This window comes from Eurosta solidaginis, chromosome 1 (genome assembly GCF_040869045.1).
Source record: "Eurosta solidaginis isolate ZX-2024a chromosome 1, ASM4086904v1, whole genome shotgun sequence".
NCBI classification, from domain to species: Eukaryota; Metazoa; Arthropoda; class Insecta; order Diptera; family Tephritidae; genus Eurosta; species Eurosta solidaginis.
In genome coordinates this window covers 28,943,030-28,955,967 of record NC_090319.1, presented here as the reverse complement: position 1 = coordinate 28,955,967, position 12,938 = coordinate 28,943,030, and positions in this window count along the sequence as shown.

Sequence of the window (12,938 nt, the reverse complement as noted above, 5' to 3'; positions counted from 1 at the left end):
TAAACAACTATGGGCCACTCCCTTTGAAAGCGCTCATTAATACCTTTAGTTTGATACCCATATCGTACAAACACATTATAAAGTCACCCCTGGTCCACCTTTATGGCGATACCTCGAAAAGGCGTCCACCTATAGAACTAAGGTCCACTCCCTTTTAAAATACTTATTAGCACCTTTCATTTGATACACATGTCATACAAACACATTCCAGGGTTACCCAAGGTTAATTTTACTAAATGGTGATTTTCCCTTATTTTGTCTCCAAAGCTTTCAGCTGAGTATGTAATGTTCGATTACACCCGAACCTAGCCTTACTTGTTTTTTTTTTTTTCTTTCTTTTGCGACTTACGTGCATATCATTTTAAATTAGACTAGCTGTGGGCTACTATTGAAAGCATCAAAATATGGACATAAGTAAACATACATACACATTCACAGGTATATACATACATGTACAGACATTAGGACTGGTCTATGTAAAAACATTCTTCTGTACATTACCAATGGGGATGACCCTATGTGAAAATATTTCAGACAAGATTTCAAGAGCATAGCATCGTGTACAAGCTTATAGTGGTTGAATAACTTAAATACTACCGTTATCTAACCAAAGTTATAATACCCTTGTGAAAAAGTTGTGAAAAAGTGCACGCTTGGTAGACGGTGGAGAGTTTTGGTTTGAATTTTATCTTTTGGTCACATATCTGAACGAAAGTCTAAAACAAAATGAGCTCATACGACCGTTCATGAATTGAGACATTTTGGTTCAATTTTATTCCAGAGAATTTCCATTTTTTAAACAGTTTTATTTTGCTTGACTTGACAGACCGGAAGGCCGTTGTGAACGGATTTTGTAATTAAAATTTAAGTACCTTCCCGAAACTTGAAACTTGGAATATAGTTCAGAACTCGATGACAATGGAACAATAAGAAAAAAATTCCGATAGGTGGCGCATTGATCGAAATGTTTCAAAAAATCGTATTTGTTGTCCGATTTGGCTAATATTTGGAAAAAATATTACATACTGTACGGTAGAAGTGACATCAAAATACTCTGGAGTTCAAGGACGGACAAGCATACGTGGCGCCGAGTCGAGTAAGGTCTTCGGAAGGATTGAGGACTTAGATTGTAACAAATTCTCAGGAAAGAGTCCTTTTAATAATAAGTCACAAAATGAACTACATAGAATGAGAAATAATAGGCAATTAAATAAAAACTAAAAACTTGAAAATAAAATAATTAAAAAAAATTTAATTTTTAAGCGGGGATTATCCTTATAGCCTTAAATGTATGAAATCATTTATTTAAAACAATTTTTAAAATATAATTTATTTAATAATTTGGGAAAAATTTAAACAACATGACATCAGGATGGACAAGGCGACAGCTGTTTCGATTAAACCTTGTAAATCTTTTCAAAGCCTTTTCTCCGGGGAGTGGGATTTGAACCGTCACTCCTACGATGGTTGAAGTGTTACAAATGCATTCAGCTACGTCATGCCTTAGTTGTTGTACACCTTATCCCATTTGCCTTCTTTGCATATTTTTCTTTATTCATAGTTCAAACTTCTTCATATAGTGAAGTTATGCAATGATAAGGCGGTTTTCAAAGAAACCTAGTGTTGTTTTTGTTCTATTTATAGAACTACAACGAAACCAATGTTGTCTATTTGTACGAAATTTAGGTGGGGATTACCCTTATTGCTTTAAATGTATGAAAACATTTATTTGAAGCATTTTTTTTTTCGTTGCTTAAATTTTTCCAAAATTATTAAATAAATTCATACAAATGGACAACATTGGTTTCGTTGTATTTCTATAAATAGAACAAAAACAACAACAAGTTTCTTTGAAAACTGCCTTACCAACGCATAACTATACCATATGATGCCATGCGAAGTATGGACTATGAATAGAGAAAAATATGCAAAGAAGGCAATTGGGATAAGGTTTACAACAACTAAGGCATGGCGTGGCTGAATGCGTTTTAACACTTCAGCCATCGTAGGAGTGGGAGTTCAAATCCCACTCCCGGGAGAAAAGGCTTTGAAGAGATTTGCAAGGTATAATCGAAACAGCTGTCGCCTTGTTCGTCCTGATGTCACGTTATTTAAATTTTTCCCAAATTATTAAAACAAAAAAAATTTTGGTTAAACGGTTTTATTGAAAACAATACTTGCATGAAGTAATAATAATACGAAAAGCTAGAAAATAATTAGGTAGGTCCTAAGTACTAGTCATCACACTCCTTATCAATCTAGGGCGTTGGTCAGACAATTAAATAAAAGCGTTGGACGCGTCAAATTTCTATTGATAGCCATAAGTAGAACCAACTGATCCTTAATCAGGTTAAACTGCGCCTAACATTTTTAGAGATTTCACGCGCCCAATGCTTTTATTTAATTGTCTGATCAACGCCCTAGATGTATGAGGAGTGTGATGACTAGTACTTAGGACTTACCTAATTATTTTTAGCTTATAGTATTATTATTACTTAATTTAAGTATTTTTTTCAATAAAACCGTTTAACTTAATTTTTTTTTTTTATTATTTTATTTAAACTTCTGGATTAAAATTGAAACCAAAATAAACGTGAGTTTATTCTCTCATAGTTTATAATATAGAGCAAAATGTATAAAAACACGATATGTGTAAAACTTTTTGGTTTTAGTTTTAAACTTTTCATCGGAAACTATATTTTTCAAGTATCTGGAGTAAAATTAAAATAAGGTACCCTAGAAATGCTTACAACTAATTTGTAGTTGTAACAGTAGTATAAAGAAAGTAAACTTTTCTAGGTTTAAAAAATAGACTAAAATGTTTGAGCGTGTATTAAAAGCGAAATCAACGTCGAGTTATGTGTTCCTCATCGGCTTGTTATCGACTTGTGTAAACCAAATTGATAACTTTTAGATGACAAACCGATATGTTTTTCGAAAAAATGTATAAGTTTTTAATAAAAAATCGATAATTTTTCGATAACGAATCTATAACCTTACGATAGATGATCGATATCTTTTTGATGCGGCATCTGGCGCCCTTGTGATCTTAGACGTTTAAATATTTATATCATTTCCTGTTTCAAAAACTTGTATGTTTTGGGTCTCCATAAACCTCTACATTTTACGATCCGATCTAATAAACATGCAGTTGTGTAGGTTTTAATGCATTTGCCATGCATTGGCCATTTAATTATGAAAAGTAAATTTTAAATTATTACAAATCTTTTTCATGGCTATTTTTATTCCTTATGAAAGAAATTTTAAGCCCATGTTTTAATACTGAAATAACAGTAATGTACAAAATGCAATTTTAATGCTAAAAATAGTCTCCTTGGAGCGATAATATAAAAAAAATAGTCCTAAATTAAAGGTATATATTTATAACCTATAATATTGGTTTACTCGGAAGGTAGACGTTCTTATTACAACCTCCCATTCATCATTAATTAGAGCTCAACAGCCAAAGCGATTTAAGCCCTTGCAAGTCATACCAGCTATCCTTTTTTCGCGATTACTGGTGCCAAGAGGGGCTTTTATGTGCTGCACCATCTTCATATCTGCCTAAAGCTTAACACAGCTTATCATTATACCTCCCTCGGTACTTTCCGTTGGCATAACGAGCAGGACCACAAATCTATCACACGTTATTCCGAACCATACATCAAAACAGGTACTATAAGCGACTTGTAGACCGTGATTTTTGTTCGTTGAGAAAATACTTTAACTTTCAGTTGCCTGCTTTTTAAAAGCTGCACTTGTTGCAAAAGTTATTCTGTGTTTGATTTCTCAGCTAACACTGTTTTCGCTGTTTCGCTGTGAATTCTGCTTCCCATACCGACTCCCAATGTGAGCTCATATAACATTTCGGTCAAATTTGCTATGAGAATCATCTTCTCCGGCAACAGATAAAAGAAAAAGCACGAAGCTAGTTTGATCTCGACCTGTTCCGAGAGCTGTTTACTAATCCCTTTGAAGCTGATTGCTTTGCTTAATATCGTAACAGTCGTACTAGCTTTACAGTAAAATCATATTTATATCAAGAACATACGAGTATCTTTTTTACGTCGATCAAATCTGTTCGAAACTCGGTTCGCCTGGTCTTCAGCAGTACTGGTAATGTCAAATCGTTCCTTTTTCTCTGGTTGATTCCGCGGTAATTTACGCGGTTTATGAGATAACCATTCTTGTGAGTGTTTAATTTCCATACTGGTTGCATGCGCTCGTCGGACTACTTATATTTTGAGTAGGAGTTGAAACACCATTTCAAGCTCTTCTTCTGTTTACTTGAAACAAATTAGAGCATAATTAGTCATTACCTAGAGCTTTCTTACTTTTAACCTTCTTCATCGAGCTCCTCACTTGGTCATAGTCACGTGGTGGAAAATATACTGCGTCATTAGCAATTGAGATATCGGTTTAGTTGTAATTGTTGTTGTTTTTGTTGTTGTTGTAGAGCTAAGGGTACTCCCCCAAGGCTTTGGGGAGGTTATCGATGTTGATGGTCCTTTTCTGGATGCAGATCAGGTACATTCCGCTACCAAGCGCCATTAAGGTACTAGCCGGACCACCTCGGGAACGATTTGGTATGACCACATGAAACCTTCTAGGCCATACAGCCCTCACACCCCCCTAGATTCATAAGGAACTTGTGGTCGCCAGAATATCGGCTGTTAAAGAAACAGGATTCGCCACGGGTAGGTGAGTTTAATAATTGGTTTGGAGAAGCTATATATTGCGCTGGCAACCCCTTGAAAGGGTTGCGCTACACAACCCCTTGAATAAATTTGCTACTTTAGTTGCCTTTTACGACAGGCGCACCAGTCAAGGGTATATTCGAAGACCCCTAACCCGCTGGGTTAGTCCTCTCGGTTTAGTTCTCTACGTCGCTATCTTTGAGTAAAAATATGTGGAAACAACCTAAACCTTTGAAAGCAGAAGTAAAATAACAAACATAAACTACTTTTGTTGAAAATTTCCTGAAAGTCTATAAAATCGTTTCGCCAATTTGACTGGCCCAAATATACAATGCACATTATATATGGAAATTGTTGTTGTACTTAAAGTAGCAAAGGCGCAGAATTTTGGTGGGTATTTCAATGAAAAAACTAGAAAGGTTGGCAAATAAATTTTGTTACTTGCTTTTTATTGGCTTAGTTACATATAACTCTTTATGTTTGGGCGCTTATGCGTAAGTTGTGCTATTTATTAGCTGGATAGAATTGTCTGAAAAGGTTGAAAGATTTCTAGAGATAGATATTTAACTATTTGTAATAATTAAATTAAACCTGAAGCAAATCTACTTTCACGACGTAATTTTAAAAGATTTTCTTTTAGATATTGTTTTAATTGAATAAAAAGCAATGAATATTTTACCCTTTCTTTAGGTTTATTATAAACTGAATTTTTTTTTTTTTAATACAAGCAAACAAAACAAATATATTTATATATAGCAAATTTGACTTCTTTCGAGTCAAATAAAATTTTTTTCAAATCAAGTGAAACTCTATTTCAAATCAAACTAAAATTTACTCAAATCAAATGAAACCTTTAAAATCGAATGAAAATTTTTCAAATAAAATAAGATCTAAAAACTTTTTTAAAATTAAACTTTTTTAAATGAAACCACTTTTTTAATCAAGCTTAACTCCTTTCAAATTAAATGAAATATCTTCAAATAAAAGTAACTTTTCAAATCAACTAAACTTTTTTCAAATTAAATGAAAGTTTTTCAAACCGAACGAAGCTTTTTTTAAATCAAGTGAGGCTTTTTAGTAAACAAATAAAGATTTTTTTAAATAAAATGAAACTTTTTTTACATCGAATCGAAACTATTTGTTCTAATCAAATTAAACTACTTTCATATCAAATGAAACTTTTTCAGATAAAATGAAACTTTATTCAAATGAGATGAAAGTTTTTTCAAATAAAGTGAAACTTTATTCAAATGAAGAAATGAAACTTTCCATAGCAAATTAAACTTCTTTCAAACTGCATTAAATTTCTTTCAAATCAGATTAAACTTTTTTCAAATTAAATAAAAATGTTTGATATCAAATGAAATTTTTTCCAATTTTTGTTGTTATATCGGCCTGCTGATCTTAGAAATTTGTATACTCAGTTGAGCAGAGCTCACAGAGTATATTAACTTTGATTGGATAACGGTTGGTTGTAAAGATATAAAGGAATCGAGATAGATATAGACTTCCATATATCAAAATCATCAGTATCGAAAAAAAATTCGATTGAGCCATGTCCGTCCGTCCGTCCGCCCGTTAACACGATGACTTGATTAAATTTTGAGGCATCTTGATGAAATTTGGTATGTAGGCTCCTGATTACTCATCTCAGATCGTTATTTAAAATGAACAGTATCGGACTATAACCACGCCCACTTTTTCGATATCGAAAATTTCGAAAAACCGAAAAAGTGCGATAATTCATTACCAAAGAATGGATAAAGCGATGAAACTTGGTAGGTGAGTTCAACTTATGACGCAGAATAGAAAATCATTAAAATTTTGGACAACGCGCGTGGCACCGACCACTTTTAAAAGAAGGTAATTTAAAAGTTTTGCAAGCTGTAATTTGGCATTTGTTGAAGATATCATGATGAAATTTGCCAGGAACGTTACTCTTATTACTGTAAATGATTAACAAAAATTATCAAAATCGGAGAACGACCACGCCCACTTAAAAAAAATTTTTTTAAAGTCAAATTTTTACAAAAAAGTATAGATATAGATATATCTTTACTAAACTCAGTTCACGTAATTATCTGAACTCACTTTGTATTGGTATAAAACATGGCCGAAATCCGACTATGACCACGCCCACTTTTCGATACCGATATCGTACCCATCGATGTGATACCCATATCGTACAAACACTTTCTAGAGTCACTCTTGGTCCACCCTTATGGTGATATCTCGAAAAGGCGTCCACCTATAGAACTAAGCCCCACGTCCTTTTAAAATACTCATTAACACCTTTCATTTGATACCCATATCGTACAAACAAATTTTAGGGTCACCCCTGGTCCACCTTTATGGCGATATCTCGAAACGGCGTCCACCTATAGAACTATGACCCACTCCCTCATAAAATAATCTTTAATACCTTTCATTATATACATACAAACACATTCCAGGGTTACCCTCGGTTCATTTTCGTACATGGTTATTTTCCCTTATGTTGTCACCATAGCTCTCAACTGAGTATGTAATGCTCGGTTACACCCGAACTTAACCTTCTTTACTTGTTTTCATATAAAATGAAACTCTTTCAAATCAAAAGAATTTTTTTTCTAATTAAATTAAACTTTTTTCAAATCAAATAAAACTTTTTGAAAATCACATGAAATTTCTTTCAAATTAAATGAAACTTTTCTCATGTAAAATGAAACTTTTTTCAAGTCAACTGAAACTTTTTAAAATCAAATTATATGCTTTTAAATCAAATAAACCTTTTTTAAACCAAATTAATATCTTTTCCAAAATACCCTTACTCAGAATTTGGTTTGCGAAACGCTCTTTATCAGAGGTTCTGCCATTAATGCCACATCTTACATTAGATGGAATTCAATTCATACTCTGATATGACAATTTTGAATTTAGACAGGGTGTTCTTCAAATATAATCTTAAATAAGCTCTTTTCAAAAAGCTGAGATAAGAAGTATGCAGGCTATCAATTGAATGATATAGCAAGGCCAAAACCTGTCGAAAGGGAAGCGATGTGCCTTTTCAGGAAGAAAAAAGCAGAAGCAGAAAGGCGTGAGTGCGAGGAGCTTGAGCTGCTATCCACCAGGAGCAAGCTCCTGTAGGAACGAAAACGGCGACCTTTGTAACTGATGTCCCGAGAGTGCTTAGATTATGGAGGGAACACTTCCCTGCTCTCCTAAATGGAGGCAGCGATTCACTGCGCAGAGATGAAGAACCCGATCCCGCAATCGATGATGATGGAATATATGTCCCCCCGCCCGATTATGACGAAGTTAGAATAGTAATAACCAGATTGAAAAACAATAAGGCCGTGGGCGCTGGTGGATTGCCTGCGGAGCTATTCAGGAGTTGGTAAGGCGCATGCAGCAGCTTCTTAGCAAAATATGGGCGGACGAGTGCATGCCCGATGACTTGAATTTAAGTGATCTTTGCATAGGCCACAAGAAGGGGGATACTGCAAAATGCACCAACTATCGTGGAATCAGCCTTCTTAATATCGCATATAAGGTCCCTTCAAGTGTATTGTGCGAAAGATTGAAGTCCACCGTGATCCGGCTGATTGGACCTTATCAGTGCGGCTTGAGACCTGGTAAATCCACCATCGACCAGATTTTCACAATGCGCCAAATCTTGCAAAAAACCCGTGAAAAGAGAATCGACACGCATCACCTCTTCATCGACTCCAAAGCCACCTTCGACAGCACGAAAAGGAGCTGCCTATATGCCGCTATGCCTGAATTTGGTTTCCCCGCAAAACTTATACGACTGTGCAAAATGACGTTGAGCAACACCATCAGCTTAGTCAGAATTGGGAGGGACCTCCCGAGCCGTTCGAAACTAAATGTGGTTTCAGACAGGGTGACCCCCTATCGTGCGATTTCTTTAATTTGATGCTGGAGAAAATTATACTAGCTGCAGAAATTTACCGCACTGGAACAATATTCTATTAAAGCGTCCAATTACTGGGATATGCTGATGACATTGATATAATCGGCCTTAACACCCGCGCTGTTAGTTCTGCTTACTCCAAACTGGAAAGAGAAGCGGTAAAGATGGGTTTGATGGTGAATGAGGACAAAACGGAGTACCTGCTGCCATTAAGCAAAGAGTCAGTGCATACCCGCCTTGGCAACCACGCTACTGATGGCATATATAATTTCGAAATAGTAAAAGACTTCGTTTTTTGGGAACCAGCATCAACACTAGCAACAACATCAGCACTGAAATCCAGCGAAGGATCAATCTTGCCAATAAATGCTACTTTGGACAAGGTAGGCAATTGAAAAGAAAAGTCCTCTCTCGGCGAACGAAAATCATACTCTACAAGTCACTTATCGTACCCATCCTGCTATATGGGGCAGAAACATGGATCATGACAACAGCAGATGAAGCGGCTTTGGGAGTTTTCGAGAGAAAAGTTCTTCGAAAGATTTATGGGCCTCTACGCGTTGGCGAAAACTGAAGAAGTTTTAATGATGAGCTGTAGGAGCTATACGCAGACATCAACATAGTCCAGCCAATTAAAACGCAGCGGCTGCGCTGGCTAGGCCATGTTATGCGAATGAAAGATGATGCCCCGGCCAAGAGATTGTTGTAAGTAAGTAAGTAAGTAAAACCTGTCGATCTCATAAACTAAAGAAAGTTTCAGTGGAAATTAAACAAGTGTCATTAGGTTTAAAAAAAGATTTAATTTGATTTTTAAAAAATTTTCATTTGATTCCCGAGATCTTCTGATGTTGTTGTTGTTTTTGTAGCGATAACTCCCCGAGGGTTTCGGGATATATCCTGTACGTTCCAGTAACAAGCACAATTAAGGTTCTAGTTCGACCGTCTCAAGAATGATTAAATACGACCACATTGAACCTTTTAGGCCATCCTTCCCCCACCCACTAATTTCATGATTGTCTTGAGGTCGCCACAGCCTCGACTGCTAAATATGTATATGATACATTCCCATTTGTAACAGGATTCGCTTTGCGTAGGTGAGGTTGAAAACTGGATTGCGGAAGCTATGATTTGCGCTTATCGACTCCTCGAATTGCTAAGCATGTTTTATTATTTTATGATGTAACAAAAATTTGAATTCAATTGCGGGCGACAACTTACACCTAATTATATATTCACATCCCACGTCTAAAAATTTTCATTTTCATAATCTTAAGTTGTATAATTTAGGCTGTATTATTTAATCTTATATTCATTATAGCAATTTCATTAGTCTCAGCCTAAAATTTTTCATCGTCATTTACTTAATCATTTCAGTATTATATGTAGACTGATTAATCAAATTTACGCTTAAATAAATTTACTGCGTGTACGTGTAGTGGTATTCTATTTTGTTTACAAAATTCCATTCACACGGATAATATAATCATATTTATAATTTTACAAATTTCCGACAAATGCCTTTTGTTTTTCCTTTATATTGCGCCTAAAAAAATTAACAGAAGTTAAAAGAAACTCAGGAGTATGGGCGCACATGTTATACATGTACTTAGGTATATGAAGATGAACATTAAGCTGGGTCGTAATTGCAGTTATATGGAATAGAACGATCAAAATTTTTTATACTCAGTTGAGCAGAGCTCACAGATTATATTAGTTTTGACTGGGTAACAGATATAAAGGAATCGAGATAGATATAGACTTCCATATACAAAAATCATCAGTATCGAAAAAAAATTTGATTGAGCCATGTCCGTCCGTCCATCTGCCCGTTAACACGATAACTGGAGTAAATTTTGAGGTATCTTAATGAAATTTGGTATGTAGGTTCCTGGGCACTCATCTCAGAGTTTAAAATGAACGATATCGGACAATAACCACGCCCACTTTTTCGATATCGAAAATTTCGAAAAACCGAAAAAGTGCGATAATTCATTACCAAAGACGGATAAAGCGATGAAACTTGGTAGGTGAGTTGAATTTATGACACAGAATAGAAAATTAGTAAATGGGACAATGGGCGTGGCACCGCCCACTTTTAAAAGAAAATAATTTAAAAGTTTTGCAAGCTGAAATTTAGCGGTTGTTGAAGATATCATGATGAAATTTGGCAGGAACGTTACTCCTACTGCTATATGTATGCTTAATAAAAACTAGCAAAATCGGAGAACGACCACGCCCACTTTAAAAAAAAAAATTTTTTAAGTCAAATTTTAACAAAAAATTTAATATCTTTACAGTATATAAGTAAATTATGTCAACATTCAAATCAAATAATGATATGGTGCAACAAAATAAAAGAAATTTTCAAAATGGGCGTGGCTACGATAACTGTTTTCTGTCAAAAAGGTCGAAATCGGTTGAAGCCACGCCCAGTTTCTATACACAGTCGGTCGTCTGTACTTCCGCTCGGCCGTTAACACGATAACTTGAGCAAAAATCGATATATCTTTACTAAACTCAGTTCACGTACGTATCTGAATTCACTTTGTATTGGTATAAAAAATGGTCGAAATCCGAAAATGACCACGCACACTTTTTCGATATCGAAAATTACGAAAAATGAAAAAAATGCCATAATTCTATACCAAATACGAAAAAATGTATGAAACATTACCATGGATTGGTTTATTGACGCAAAATATAACTTTAGAAAAAAACTTTGTAAAATGGGTGTGACACCTACCATATTAAGTAGAAGAAAATGCAAAATTTCTGCAGGGCGAAATCTTGGAAACCTTGGAATCTTGGCAGGAATACTGCTCGTGGTATTACATATATAAATAAATTAGCGGTACCCGACAGATGATGTTCTGGGTCACCCTGGTCCACATTTTGGTCGATATCTCGAAAAGGCCTTCACATAAACAATTACAACCAATCCCTTTTAAAACCCTCATTAATACCTTTAATTTGATATCCATATCGTACAAACACATTATAGAGTCACCCCTGGTCCACCTTTATGGCGATATCTCAAAAAGGCGTCCACCTATAGAACTAAGGCCCACTCCCTTTTAAAATACTCATTAACACCTTTTGTTCGATACCCATATCGTACAAACAAATTCTAGGGTCAGCCCTGGTACACCTTTATGGCCATATCCCTAAATGGCGTCCACCTATAGAACTATGGCCCACTCCCTCTTAAAATACTCTTTAATACCATCCATTTGATACACATGTCATAGAAACACATTCCAGGTTTACCCTAGGTTCATTTTCCTACATGGTGATTTTCCCTTATTTTGTCTCCATAGCTCTCAGCTTAGTCAATAATATTCGGTTACACCCGAACTTAGCCTTCCTTACTTGTTTTTATTTCAGTATTTGAAAATATATATAAACAGTGGCGTCAATAATATAGCTAATTGTGTCTGTCGAGATTTGGTATTATTACAAAATGCATATATGGCCAAAAGAGTACATTCGTAATCTTAAACTCTATAAACCTCGTACACATTCTTTTTTTACTACGAGTATGAAAAAGGAATATTTTTTTCAATAACCGCAAAAGCTTCTAAAGTCAACGTTAAGTTCTTTTTATTTTAAAACACCAAAATTAAGATAATAAGCCTCTTAAGAGAAACAAAAATTTCAAATTTGATTTTTTCAAAACAACTAAAATTTAATTATTTCTGACAGGGATGTATGAAAATGAAACTGCAGAGCTGCTTAATCTAGCGTGGAATTAGAACTCCCTATTCGTATTTTGTTAAAGAATAATAAGCCTATAACCGTTTTACAATTGATGTTTCGTGACATTTTTAAAAATGTATATTAGCTTTGTAAATCAAGCCTTCAAGAGCGAAAAAAAACTAGTACGAACGAAGAGTTACGTAAAAATGTATGTACATTTGGACGAATAATCCCAATTTTAGTTACAGTAGGCTTAGTGAAGGACAAGCCAAGAAGCGACCGCTTAAACCCAACAGACGTCCCCTATTAAGGAAAAATCGATCCATGTCAACAATGAATGTTGCCAAAATAGTCAAAACAACACATGAGCAAGTCACAAAAATGAAAGAAGTTCCAAAACGAACTCAAAAACAGAAGTCAAGAGCAGTTCTCTTGGACTATGAAAAAAATTGGCAAATAAAAATTAAGGACGACGAAACGTATGTGAAAATAGACTTAAAAACAGGGTTCGTATTTAACCACACACGTGAAGCACATTTGTATATTTTTCGCTTAGGCACATGAGCTGTGTTCCAAAAAATTTATTTTCGAGAGAGCAGAGCTAATGTGTATGCTGACTCAAATAAAGTACA